At 34.8% G+C, this 15,386-nt stretch overlaps 1 protein-coding gene across 9 annotated transcripts in view; it reads right to left on the bottom strand.

Annotated features, from left to right (window-relative positions):
- LOC106869336 (5-hydroxytryptamine receptor 4) overlaps window positions 1-15,386 on the bottom strand; it is a 337,418-nt gene that overhangs the window by 41,190 nt on the left and 280,842 nt on the right. For all 9 annotated transcript variants that reach the window (XR_008263486.1, XR_008263487.1, XR_008263488.1 and 6 more), the window contains one exon: window positions 8,940-9,020. The gene's annotated coding sequence lies outside the window, so the exon portion shown is untranslated. The remainder of the gene's footprint in view (window positions 1-8,939; window positions 9,021-15,386) is intronic.

The following is a 15,386-nucleotide window of genomic DNA, read 5'->3' as shown; positions in this document are numbered from 1 at the left end:
TATATATATACACATACAAATATATGTGTAATATATGTGTATGTATATATATATATATGTGTGTGAGCCTCTCTATGTGTGGTGTGCGTGTGTGCTTGAGTGTATATATATATATATATATATATATATATATATATATATGTGTGTGTGTGTGTGTATAAACAGACACATACACATATATATACCGTGGTCTCTCGGCATACACACTCGATTGATTCCGAGAGTCACCGTGGAAAGTGAAATCTTGCAAAACGTGTTTAATGATATTAATAATAAAATAACGCAAACAAAATTTAAAGAATTTATTTATAGAAATGGAGGTTATAGATATAATTTTTGTGCTTTTTTTCAATCCCTTGATAATATCACTGCTTATGTATCATAGGCGTTTTAAGGTTATTAATTTTGTAGCTATTTTCTTGCTTCCTTGGTTTTTCTTTTTTAAATAGATACTTCATCTAAATAAAACTGTTTCACAGTTTCACTTGGACCCTTTCCATTTTCAAGTGATTAAATATAATTTTTTATCTTTTACCTTTTACTTTTTCTCGGTCATTGGATTGCAGCCATGCTGGAGGAACGCCTTGAATGTTTTATGTCGAACAAATCGAACCCCACTACGTCTCTTTTAAGCTTGGTAACTTAGTCTAAGAATGTCTTTTGCCGAACCAATAAGTCACGGCGACGTAAACAAACTAACACCGGCTGTCAAGTTTTGGTGCAGACAAACAAAACACAAGCTCAAAGACATATATATATATATTGTATTGTCTCCCTGTTTACTTCATCGTGTTCCTTTATGTTGAAGAGCGTAGGCTCGAAACATAAAAGACTTTCTTACCCTCCCGAGCGTCAAACTAATACACCTGTTTGTTGTCTATACACCTGTCTCCGTCTTTTGTTTTCCTGTAAATTTCAACTATATATTGAGCTGTTTTTTTTTTTAGTTTCCATGTACCAAATATGGCTTGGTCGGCTCGGGAATACTTTATAAGACACCTGTCTAAAATACCACACTGTGGAACTAAACCTGAGGCAACATGGGTAGGAAGCAAGCTTCTTAAGCACCTGGCCACGCCTGCGTCTACAGTCATAAAGTAATTTTCATCTTGAGAGAAATTGGTTTTCTTCATATTTGCAATATAAATTATCAAAAACAATTAAAAATTATATTTAAGCTAACCGTTAGCTTAGAATGTGATTTACTTTACAATTGAAGAAGTACAAATGAGACTAAACTGTAATGAAAAAGAAAAAGAAATCTGAATCACAACCGACGAAAGAGGTGTTCATATATAATTTTACATGAAAGAGTCGACCGAGAGCTGAACCGGATCAAAGTGATACCGTGTAAATGGACAAATCTATCTATCTATCTATCTATCTATCTATCTATCTATCTATCTATCTATCTATCTATCTATCTATCTATCTATCTATCTATCTATCTAGCTATCTATCAACCTTATATATATATATATATACATATATGTATGTGTTATTTCTTTACTACACACAAGAGGCTACACACAGAGGGGACAGATAAGGACAGACAAACACGGATTAAGTCGATTATATCGACCCCAGTGCGTAACTGGTACTTATTTAATCGACCCCGAAAGGATGAAAGGCAAAGTCGACCTCGGCGGAATTTGAACTCAGAACGTAGCGGCAGACGAAATACCGCTAAGCATTTCGCCCGGCGTGCTAACGTTTCTGCCAGCTCGCCGCCGTTATGTATACACACATATATGTATGTGCGTATACACACACACACACACACACACACACACACACACATATATATATGTATATATATTAATATTTATTGCCGAACTAACGTGGCAGTCCACAGAAATAAGACAAATGCTGCCGCTGAATCCGCCCCGAGAGGCGATCGCCACTAGCTAGTTATATTGCGCACAAATCTGCGTCCATAAACCTTTGAACAGGGGAGGTCATCTTCCCCTTGCTGGTTTGGTATCCACAGATCGGTTTCGGAGTAGTTGCCCCTTATCATTGTCGAGCAGCCGAGTCCAGCAGCGGTCGCTGGTGACCTCTGTTCGAAGGTTTTATTTATATATATTCAGTGAAACGCAATAACTGGATTAGAAATTATATATATACATATATATATATATATATATGCTTTGCGTATTTTCTTGTGTGCAAAAATTAGTATAATGAGTTCGAAGTCAACAGTTGGACAAATTTTCGATTTCTTGCATGATTAAGACACACGGTGAACTTTGTGATATGCTTGTTGTTTTAGAAATAGCTCGTTAACTGTTTAAGCTTACATCGCGCGCTTTCCATTGATACTCTGTAAGAAAAATCTGGAGCAATACACGAATAACTGCAATGATGTTTTTCCTCTTTGTACTTGTATATGTTGAATATAATCTGTATATTTTAGTCATAACTCCGCCACCCAAAGTCATCATGATGCATGACAGTTTTCATTGCGAATCATTTATTTGGAAGTTTTTTTTTTTACCATTTAAATCAACATTGCAAATTTTTGTAAGGGGTTAAATGATTTCAATAATAATTTGCGGCTAAAAGATTTCAATAAATTACACAGCACTTGAAGCTGTGTAATTACAAAAGTAAAGTAGGTAAGAATTGAGATCTTAATTTACAATATCAATCCAAGCTACATTTACATGAATGTGTTTATCAATGTACAGAGATATTTATCTGTTTACAAAGTCATTTAGATGATGTATTGCAGAAAACGGTCATAAATATTTACTTGTTTTACAAAGTTAGTTTGATAATTTGTTTTGTAAGGAGATTGAAGATGGTTTTGTGATTCATTCGACTCGAACGGACACGCATTAAAGTAGAACAAGAGTACACATTTATAAAAAATAATTTGATACTTATGAATTAACGCTTCATTTTAGTGTCAACGCACTAAAGTAGAAGTGAACGAGGTTAACGCTTTTCAAACTAGTACAAATTGATATCAGTTAAAGATTCTTCATTTGAGAGCCGATCATGTTCTCTGATGTGGCGTTCCGGTGTTTATGTGGAGAGCGGTTGGGAAATTGTTCTACTTGACATATCAGGCATTGAGCAAACTGAGACAAAATCCAGGGGCGTTTTTTGTTTGAGTATCTAACAAAAATGGCTCACTAATTACTAGCTTCGGATTGGCCAAATATCTTATTAGTTAAATAAAAGAAGACATATAACAAATTAAAGAAACCAACATTTCGGCAGTTAAATGGAATTGCAACTCATAGAACATATGCCTTAATAGGGCTACTGCTTTTAGAGTGGTGTATATATTGGATTGACAAGATGACATATAATTGTGTTAAGCGTTGTTACTTTGCGTTTTGTACTGAACGTCATAATGAGTAGCCGTTACTTTACACCTAACATTTGACTGGCAGTTGGATGAACGGAGAAAGAAAAGCACGGAGGGAGAAAGTAGAGATAGTAGAGAGAGAGAGAGAGAGAGAGAGAGAGAGAGAGAGAGAGAGAGAGAGAGAGAGAGAGAGAGAGAGAGAGAGAGGGGGAGAGGGAGAGAGAAATAAGCGAAATAGAAAGACTAGAGGACGTGTATGTGTATTTGTCTATTCAATAATTCAAGCGGTAAAGGCGGGGAGCTGGCAGAAGCGTTAGCAAGCTAGGGGAAATGCTTAGCGGTACTTCGTCTGTCTTTATGTACTGAGTTCAAATCCCGCCGAGGTCGACTTTTCCTATCATCCTTTCGGGGTCGATAAATTAAGTACAATTAAGTATAATCTACTAGCCCCCTTCCCCAAAATTTCAGGCGTAGAGTAGAAAAGAATAATTTAAGCAGTATGGCCGGAAAATTATGTAGAGAGGGAATGAAGTTAACTGAATCAAGATGATGAAAGGGTTAAAGCAGCATTGTAGTAGTAGCAGTGATAAAACACCTTGAATGTGCGTGTTTATTTACAAACAGCACTTTTTTTTTGTTAGAGAAGAAAATACCGATTAACGAATACAAACTGACCGATTATAGAAATGACCAGATTTATGATAGTGACAGTGACAACAGAACAACGTACCGAGGGAAGTATTGACTCTGTTAATGCAGTGTTTAGGTAGTTGTTTGTTCACTTAAACATTAAATATACTCCAATCATATTTCAATATATTTTGAAGCAGTGTTTATCGGCTTCCAGAGTACGGCTTAGTACGCCAACACGCCTGCTCAAGTAGCTCCATACTTGAATCGGCTCTTGAATACAATGCATCACCCAGTTCAGGAATTGAAACCACAATCTAACGATCATGTATGCAATTCCCAAACCACTAAGTGATGCGCTTTCACACACAGAGACACGCTCAGACGTACAGAAACATAAATACCACTGCCACATATAATTATTTTCCCGTTAAGCAAATGGGTTCCACATCAAAGAAGAAGAGGCATAGTATAACGTTCAGTCGCTTTTCCAAAACCATTAGTGCCGTAAATACATACACTTCAAATGAAATATGAACCTATGTAGCATGCATTGATTACTAGCATCTAATCGTTTGTAATACTAAATCTCCTACTAATATGCAAACACACAAACGTGTGCTAATATATTATTTCATTGCTTTCAATAACTATACTGCACCCATGCAGAGCTTTAGTCAATAATATTGAGCTCGCACCTTAGAATGTATTGAAACAGGAAGTCAACCATATGTAATGGGTAACAAGAAACACGGCGATATTTGCATTTAGCGCACTGCTTTTTGGCTATCTCAAGGTGGTACGTATACATATACATGTGCATACAGACAGTCATACATACATACATATGTGTGTGTGTATATACATATATACTGTATATATGTACATACAGGACATACATAAAAACACACACACACACACACACACACACACACACACACACATATATATATATATATATATATATATATATATATACTGTGATGAAGAAGTGAGTAAGTTATGCTTGCATTAACTATGATTTCTATAGTAAATTTGTGAAGTTATTTCATTTATTATGTAATAATTATGTAATATTGTTTCGTCTTCGGTGTTATCACTCTGTAATATTGCATCATGTCAGAGTTTCAGAGAAAAGTAAAGAATTATATTACGTGATAAATGACATGTCTCATATGGTCAAGTATGAGGGTGCGGCTTACCTGGCGGCCCGGAAGCTGATTGTTTCAGAATAAAGTTATAGAGTTACGAAATCACACAACTGTTTAGAAGATTCGAGATTAATGCACAAGTATATAAGGAGGGTCTAGTATCCGAGTGTAGGCAAGTAGTGAGAAGAAGTCAGTCAATGTGAAACTAATTATCAAAGAATTATATTCCACGAGACATTTGTTTTGAATACCTAACTCGCTACGACTTCTTCTCTGGGCTGGTTTGTGCATTCCCTGCTGCTAAGTTTTGTTGTTGGAGACGTGTTAGTACAAACGGGAAGTCGCGTTTTGCAACATGCACACATACATACATAAACACGAACTCAAGGTGTTGACAAGCTCTACCTAAGAGGAAATGAAGGCGGCCTTTTGAAGGCCGTCTGCCCTGAGATCAAGGCAGACGGCCTTCGAAAGCTGTATGGTATCACTCAGGCAGCACCTGCTAAACAACAGCAGCAAAAATAAATATATAAATGCAGTGCTGAAAAGTGAAGTAAGCAACATTGTACTAGTTGGCAGTGAGCTCTTCAGGAATCGCTCTCTTCCTGATGATCTCCTACACAGTCCCAAGACAGCTGGGCTCTCTTGCCTCAGAGAAGACCTGGATGGAAAGCACTCAGCATACAAAAAAGACTATGCATGGGTATGTTGCCTGGAAGCTTGAAAAAGACAAGAATTGACACAAAGCGCAGCCTCTCTTGAACACAAGGTCACTACATCACATCACATTTTGAAGGCTATCCAGGAACAGGACATTGCCACAAAGTACCTGGTGAACAAGAGAGACAATGACGCTCATGTAAATCCAGGGTGCAACCGCATGTGTAGGCTATGTCATGTTTCTGTGGAAGACATCACGCATTGAGATTAGCATATCGCAGCGCATAAGTACAGATGTGTCAGAATAGAATCCACATAACTTCGTTGTTTAATCTGAGCCCTTCCTCGTATCTTCTAAACATATATACATATGTGGAACTATGACCAAGGCATTTCAGTCGTGGGCTGGGCATATTTCAAATTTTACTTTATCCTATATACCCTTGTTTACTTAAGGTGGTAGTGCGTGATTTAAAACTGCTTTCAGAAGATTCAGAGAAAACGCTTTGGTTCAACAACCTTTGTTTCAAACGAAATAAACTGTTATATGCTCCGTGTACTACCCAACGTTCAACGTCCTTTGTATCTTTTAGAGTAAACGTACAGCGTTTTGGTAATTTCTGAAGATATTCATCACAATGTATATGTTTGCAATTAGATGACAGTTATTCCACAAATGTCTATATAACTACCAGAAATTACTGAAATGTCTGCTGGAATATTAAGGAGAATTACAGTTTAATGCATTATTTAATAAACATACTAAATTGATTTATCATTTGACAATATCCAACTCCACCAGGCGGCGAGCTGGCAGAAACGTTAGCACGTCAGGCGAAATGCTTAGCGGTATTTCGTCTGCCACTGCGTTCTGAGTTCAAATTCCGCCGAGGTCGACTTTGCCTTTCATCCTTTCGGGGTCGATAAATTAAGTACCAGTTACGTACTGGTGTCGGTATAATCGACTTAATCCGTTTGTCTGTCCTTGTTTGTCCCCTCTGTGTGTAGCCCCTTGTGGGCAGTAAAGAAATAGGTATTTCGTCTGTCATTACGTTCTGAGTTCGAATTCCACCGAGGTCAGCTTTGCCTTTCATCATCTTAGGGTCGATAAATTAAGTACCAGTTGCGTACTGGGGCCGATCTAATCGACTGTGCCCCTTCCCCAAAAGTTTCTGGCCTTGTGCCTAGAGTAGAAAAGAATATCCACCTCTACACTCATCTACAGTTTCGAAACAATGTGAATTATGCCCAGGCAATAAATGAATTATAAACGCTAATTTGGTGCAGTTTCTAAACAATGAACGAGATATTGTTTCCTTATATGTATATATTATTGAAAAGAAATAGAAATGGTTAGATATGATGTTCATACTTTTCCATTCCATTTCACAGGTCATTCAAGATAAATGGATAGAAACGTACAGAAATATTATCAAAATTGGCAGTATAAAACCGTCTTTATCTTTAAGCATTTGTTGTAAAATTTACTGATGATGTATATTGCTTTCACATTTTGGCACAAGGCCAGCAATTTCAAATTAGAGAGTAAGTCGATTACATCGACCCCAATGCTAAGCTGGTACTTATTTTATCGACTTCGAATGATGAAAGGCAAATTCAACCTCGGTGGGATTTGAACTCAGACCGTAAAGTTGGACGAAATGCAGCTGAGCATTTTCGCAGCGTGTAAGCGCTTCTACAAGCTCACCGTCATAAATTGATGATGTACATTGATTTAGCAACAACTGTGGAATAACAATTTGTGCTCAAACCCTGGATTGGGCAGTGCATTAAATTATTGATCAAGACAATTTACCTCACGTTTTCCATACGTAAGTCTCTCTCTCTCTCTCTCTCTCTCTCTCTCTCTCTCTCTCTCTATATATATATATATATATATATATATATATATATATATGTATATATATATGTGTATATATATATTACATACATACATTACATACATGCATAACAGTACATACATACATACATACAAGCACACATAATTTCACATAAACAGTGATGTAGACAACCACTATCTATAACGAAAACAAGGCGGAAGAGGCTTAATATCGATCCAAAATGTCTTTGAATGTCGCATCATATTCCTTCGGCAACATCTTTTAACCACCAAGTGTTGAATTGCATCTCTTGAACTAAGTTTCCATACATGAGGCTGAAAACCTCATAAGACTTGGAAGGCAGCTCCTTGAGGAACACACTTTGCCTGAAAACCTAGAATACATGCCCAAAGAAGTCGCACGACTCTGCCGCAACGTATCACCAGATGAAAGGATGAGCCTATATGAGCAGAAGACTTCGCATGGATATGTTATTAGAAAGCTCTGTGATGATATTAACGTAGATCATCAAAGCAGTTTATCATGGACCAATAGCTGAATTACTACCTCCCACTTTGAAGGGTATGCATTTGCAGTCCAGGAATAGGAAATATCAGCCAAGTACTTGATGCAAAAAAGGGATAGAGATGCAAGTAAAGCTGTAAAGTGTGACAACCGATGCAGACTTTGTGGAGTTCACACTGAAGATATCACCCACGTCATAAGCAGCTGTGCGAAAATTAACTGAAATATAATTGTGACTATAGTAGTGTCGTTTGCGTTAAACTCCTCGTACGTTTGCAGGAATTGGATGTTGGCAATAGCAAGAAGGATGTTGTAATGTTCAAATATTTGTCATTCTCTAAAACTAGTTTAGTTAACCATGATGGTATCCAACGATATTGCTGCAGTGCTCTTTTGTATTCCAACTCTTTTAATATAAAAATCAACAACGACAGAATGGCGGTGGTGGACCGTCTAAACTATATACTGAGTTTGAATTTCCGGTATTTATTCATCATGCAATAGAGTGAATACATGAATGAATTCCAAATATTGAATTACATTTTGTGATAAGTGAAAAATAAAGACCAGGTCCCTGTTTCTTTCTACAACCTACGAAGTTTAAAATACCGGGGATTCTAATGATTTCAAGATCTCTTTAGAGGAAAACCTACTGGCGTGGCTACCGTATCACTGTTGTTGACAAAGAAAACTGAAGAATCTCATCGAATGTAGTCGTCGTCTGTTGATTAGAGTGATTTAATAAAGATACAATGCAACGCCGGTGATAGCGTATGAGCAGTAAATAAGAATAAAGTACTGAGTTATACTTACTAAATGATATACTTGAAGCAAGTTTGAATGACTCGAGCTATGAGCAAAACATGTCAAGGCAAGATTTCACTGTCAGGATAACTAGAAGGAAACGGGAAAAAGACGAGAGTTTAGTTAATTGAAATTAAGACAACTAAATAACAATATATTCAGCAAATAATTATCATTGATATTCATTCATAACCGTAAATACGTAGAGAATAAAAAGTTTATGAGATTAGAATATGGGGTAACTTCTATGCAATAGCTTAAGCAACGAGTAACAGCAGCCAAATATTACGCAAATCCCATCCTATGTTCTTAAAATTGAAGGGTATATCAAATAAGTTAATATTAGATACATTATGATTAAAAATAAAAGGGTGGTCATTGATGGAACTCTACTGATCATTTGACAAGAGATGAACTGGGATATAAACAATAACAACCAAAATAACTAGCTGCTATATGATTTTTTTTTTTACCAGATAAATATTTGTCAAATTCGACCTATTTGCTATCACCACCGACAATGCTCACCTTTATTCAGAGGAAGCTACTGTCTATTCCTTACTAACCGTTCATTATGAAGCAGTTTTAATACCTGAAAACTACCCTGCAATGACTCCATGAACAACTGCTTTGGACACAGTCTTAAATGGAATTATACCAATCATGTCTTTTAGAAGAGCTTAAATGCGTAATCACTAGCCATTCCAAGATAATTAATAACTTGTAATCACAGCAAAAGATAAATTTTACTATCATTAGTGAATGTGCGCCTTGAGTGAAGATTGCCCCAGGAGAAGTGCATTACAAAATTGACCTTCTTCAAGAAGAGAAAATACATATTTGTCTAACAACTACTAACCCCTTAAAAAGTCTAAATGTGTTCTACACTGGAGTATTGGTTCCAGATCTAGGATTTTACTGCTGCTATTCTTACAGTATACCCCACAAAAATGGCACTTGATTGATTGGCATAAAATTGCAAGCTCAGTACGTTTTAGTAATTTCTAGTAGATTTTATTTTATTTGAACGTTATTTCTAATATCAAAGTATCTTGGAATGTGAACCTTTCAAGATTCGTACAAGTATGCTCAATAAGCTCCGACTAAACACATTAAGGAATCTTGTTTTCTATTTTAGTTCATATAATTATCGTGAATTATGAGAAATTTCTTTATGTTGTTAATATAACTTGGCAGAGACATTTAAAACACTGTTTTATTGAATTCTACTTAGAACACAACATAAACACAATCATTCGTATGATACATGTGTGTGCTTGTAGGTATGGATGCATTGTCTATAAAATATAAAATGGGAAACTTCTGTTACACATAAGAGAGTTGGTAATTGTATATTTATTAATGCAATATAATCTGGCAAAACATCATATTATAATTTATTATAATAATTTCTGATGAGGCACGCTTTATTTGTGAGGCTATTATTTCAATAAGAAGAAAGGAAATGAATATTTCAATGCGATTTTCTCTGATTTGTATGTATTCTAAATTAGACAATAAATATACAGAATTATGTTTATTTAAGTAATTATCTTATCTCTTCTTAACAATTCACATCTTTTCAAAGCTTTTCCAAACATTTTATTTCCTATTAACTTGATATCTTAATTTGTTTTATGTTATTTTCCCATAAATTAAATTATCTGAAATTGTTTTATATTTAATATTTTTTTCTATCTTTTATGTTTATCTTCGGATATTCGTTTCTCATGTCGGTAGATATCATATGTAGTGAAGAGTTATAATATATTGAATCAGGTGTGTACATGACTGCTACCTATCTTATAAATCAAGGAGTTGTGTGAAGGAAAATCGACAGCAGTAGAATTTAAACTCTCATCAGAAAGGGATGTAACTAAGCTAAATGAAATACATTTGACCCAGTAATCAATTTATGCCAATCACATCCTCTTTTATATTTTAATACTAACTTTTAGGCGTTGCTGTGTTGAAAGACATTTATTTCACAACCACGTGTTTCCGGATTCGATTCTACTGCATGGCATCTTGGGCAAGTGCCTTCTACTATAGCCGCGGGCCGACCAATGCTTTGTGATTAGATTTGGTAGACGGAAACTGAATATACATTCATACATACATGCACATACACGCGCGCGTGTGGTTGTGTCTGTGTTTGTCCCTTACCACAGCTTGACAACTGGTGTTGGTGTTTACATTTCTGTAACTTAGCGGTTCTGCAAAAGAGACCGATAGAATAAGCACCGAGTTTTAAAAAGTACTGGGGACGACTATGTCGGCAAAACTTCTCCAAGGTGGTGCCCCAGTATGGCCGCCGTCTAATGAGTGAAAACGAAAGGATAAAATATTAAATATTTAGTATAAATACTGTGAAGTGGCAGAATATTACATAATATAGCTGGAAGTCTTACAGCAAGCAGTTATGTACTCTGTGACTCCGAAATCAAATTCATCCAAGGCCGAATGCGTCCTTCCTTACTCTGAGGTCAATGACGTAAATGAGAAACACGTACAAGAGACTTGATTAATGAGAAAATATCATTCATTCTTGCATATTCAGAATTTGTGCCACAATTAGAAATCAGTATTAGATTCATAGTATTATTTGAAAAATCATTTCCTTGAAACCCTTGCGATTATACAATGTTGACAGGTGAGATTCGATTATGAATTATACTTTCGAAGTATCCTTTAGGACTGTATATTTATGTAAAATTACATCAACATTGCATGGTTCATCTGCTACAAACTAATAAGCTCGGTTAATATACGAAATCCAAGATATAAATGGAAAAATAATTGGAAATAGAGACTATTTTACCAACTTGTATTAAAACACTCTACATTATATAGTATAATATAATTTGGAATCAAGAAAATTAGATTCAAACCTAAGTCTTGAAATGACCTTGATAAAATCTGCCACCTGCTTTTCGATATTCCTTGTACCCGATAAACAAAAGTTACTCTCCTGGTCATATTTTTTTGAGAAATATTGTATGAGCGAGGAAATCTCGTTTGGAATCACATTTATGCTTATATAGCGGATATTCAGCATCTTTATGATATTATTCATTCCAACATAAACATTTTCAAACCTAAAAGAGAAGACATTTTAAAATTTGTCTAAAACATACTACCAAACTTAGAGATGCAAATTATTTTCAATGTTCAAGTTAATGGAGCCTACAAGCATATTTAACATGAAAAACATTTAACTATTCTTTATCTGTATTCCTTTTCCCCTTTTTAAAATTTTCTTTTGTTTTGTTTTAGTTTCTTTTATATAAAGGGTATTATTACTTTCACAATCTTTCATGGTGTTACCACCATTGTTCTATGCTGTTCAGTCTATGACCATCTCTTCTTTTTGCAAATATAGTGTATCTAGGACAACAAGCAAACAAAAACATTTTTTTGTTTCAATTTCTATTGTTTATTTCAGATATTAGAGTACAGCTAGGGTGACGAACCGCCTTGGGTGGCTTAACCGCTCAAGTCACCTCTTGTATTTATTTTATAGTTTGCTACATATTATCTTCCACTTTCTTATTACCGAATTACCGTTACAAGGACCTAAACGAACCTTAGCTGGTGTCAAGCGGTTACTTACAAACACAAGACAGTATACTTCCTTAATCAATGAAAGCATGCCATCTGAGATGATATTAAAATAACGGCATTATCGTTCCTATACTGACTGAATTATTTGTGTATATGGCAAATAAAATCAACGAGAAAATATAATCTTTCTTGGTTACAGATGGTGAATGAAGGACTTCAGCACACCAATTTTCCACTTCGTGATTATTTTCTATGTTATCTTTTTTCTGTTAAAGCTATTAATCTTCAATAAGTGCTATAAACGAATTAGAAAAGTAAAAATAGCGACTGATTCTTGCAACTAAACAAATAATGTCCATTATGCGAGCTGGAACTATTTTTTTGGTAATTTGCTGAGAATAATAACCATAGCTTTATGCTGAAACAATTTTGAACACTAAATTAGTATTAAAAATAATGTTCGAGACTCATAAAATAAGGTTGTTTTAAATCAGTGTCATATAAACATCGAAAACATCCATCACTAAACTTTTATCAGACACTGATGGTGATATATTTCCTTTTCTTAAATTAATTGGTCATGCTACTAAGCACAATAAACTTTCAACAATGTTATAAAAAATATTCTCAGCTATTTTTATTAGTTTTATTCTTATCTTTTTAATATGGTTCTCCTGTCATTGTCCTTTGCAATATAATGCTTTTTCTCGATATTTCGAGGTTACTTACCTTTTTTTAATTTCTCATTAACTATTATATTGAGAAAGAATTCTCCTCAAGTCACTTCTTACTACAATTTCAAAATATTCTTTTTGCTTCTGTTGTCATTAGCTTGAAGTCCTAGATATAATATGTCTGAAAACCGTTGAGTATAAGATTGTTGACCTTTGACTAACCACTATCCCAAACCCTTCCCCATGGCCACTTTCAATAACAACAACGAAAAATACGAGTCAGTTAAGAAGCCCCTAACCTATCGTTCAACCTGTTAAAAGTATCAGCCATACTCTTTCCCAATTTCCAACACCTTAAATAAAGAGGGATATATCGAACAATGCTGTTCATAATATACAACCATACAAGGTAATGTTGTTTTCATAGTCACTACAATCAGGTCTAATCTAGACCTAACAAAAATAGCTATCACTTAATTATTTTGGTTGCAGCATGTGTGATGAAAAAATATATTTGTTCGAATTTAGGACCTAAACTCACCAACTCGACTGTTTAGTTCAGGGTCTCAACCATAAAATGTCTTTACAGCAAATTGAATATTAAACATTTAAATATCTGAGATGAATTCCTGTAACTATTGAAGATGTAGTATAGTACCCGTTGAATTATTATAAATATACATTCTAAAGAATGTGTATCTATAATTCTTTAGATAAATTTGAAACTAATAATCTTTATACTGAGTAAAATCACTGGTGATCAGATCATAGGTACATCATATTTGGTAATGTTATCCAAAGCATTTTCTTGAACAAAGGGGTACAAATACATTTGATGCTTTAAGGCAGAAACAGAACAAAGTTTAGTATTTCGGACACTGGTTATTTTTCGGAGAAATGTAGAGATGTGGAAAAGGCGAAGAAAAAATCTCTTTTGAAGCAATTAATTTTTCAATGAAAATCACGTTCAGAATAAATGAATTAAACGACAGAAGCGAATTTAAAGGAACGGTGTTTTACAACCAGAAGAATACTTTCTTTCAGTGAAGGCAGATAAGGAATAATGAGAAAAACATTGTGTGTGTGTATGTGTGTGTCTATGTATTTGAATATGTATATGTGCTTGTGTGTTTCATGGAATCAATGAAGAGGTGTTAGAATATTCTCTGTATTTTTTTATGAAGAAATATAATAAGAAACGAAAATTTCGTCCATTTTTTTCTTACACTGAAACATTATCTGATATTCTTAATTCGTTTTTCTGTCTTATCTTCAGCATTGAATTCAGTCCTTTGCTGATGTACGTGTGCGTATATGTATGTGCGCGTGTGTGTTCATATACATATGTTTATCCATGTACTTATGTAAAAATACACACACATGTATACACACATACACACATACGCACAAACAGACACACACACACACACACACACACACACACACACACACAGACAAACATATAGAAACATGCACACACAAGTACATACACTTACGTTTAATTTGATAACCATCAACACTTACGTTGTTTTTTCTTCGGAATGTATTTATTTACTTGCATAAGTATTTCACGACATATTGATTCTACTTTTCACTTTGTACAAAAATAAAACACCTGTAGTCGATATAAGTGATACCGTGGGATGTTTTTGTCGTTTTCATATTTCTTCAAGGTCATTTGTGACGTGAAGTACAAAAGAATTGGTATCAAACGGAAATCGAAATCTTATCTGGTGTCAACATTTTGTGTTTGCTCTGTAGCAGTCAACATTTCATATACTAAACTATGGGTCTAGTGAAACAAAATATATTAAAAGAGACTATACTATTCATTGTATAATCCTAGTATATCCTCCTTTTAACAGATCTTCAGCCTCTACAGGAATCATCACTGTACAACTCACTTACAGTGAAAACTCATTCCAGCTGGATTCATTTAGAACAGATACGAAACTAAGCACTAGAACGCGTAATGGTTTCAATAGTTTATGATAATAGGTTTATAAGGACTGTACATATCAGAATCAGGATAATAGGGGACAATAATTAGTTACGTTCGTTTACGTTTTAATTTCAAATATCGCCGGAGTGGCGAAGTTAAAGGTAAACCTTTTGTCAAGCGGCTTTACTCTGCGTGCTTTAGCTTCGTTACTATGGCAACAGTCCGGATACTGGATACTTATTGATCACCCCCGTATATATATATATATATATATAT

Source organism: Octopus bimaculoides, chromosome 2 (assembly GCF_001194135.2).
Source record: "Octopus bimaculoides isolate UCB-OBI-ISO-001 chromosome 2, ASM119413v2, whole genome shotgun sequence".
Taxonomy (NCBI): domain Eukaryota; kingdom Metazoa; phylum Mollusca; class Cephalopoda; order Octopoda; family Octopodidae; genus Octopus; species Octopus bimaculoides.
Note: the sequence above shows the minus strand (reverse complement) of the source record. Positions and strands in the feature narration are given on the sequence as shown.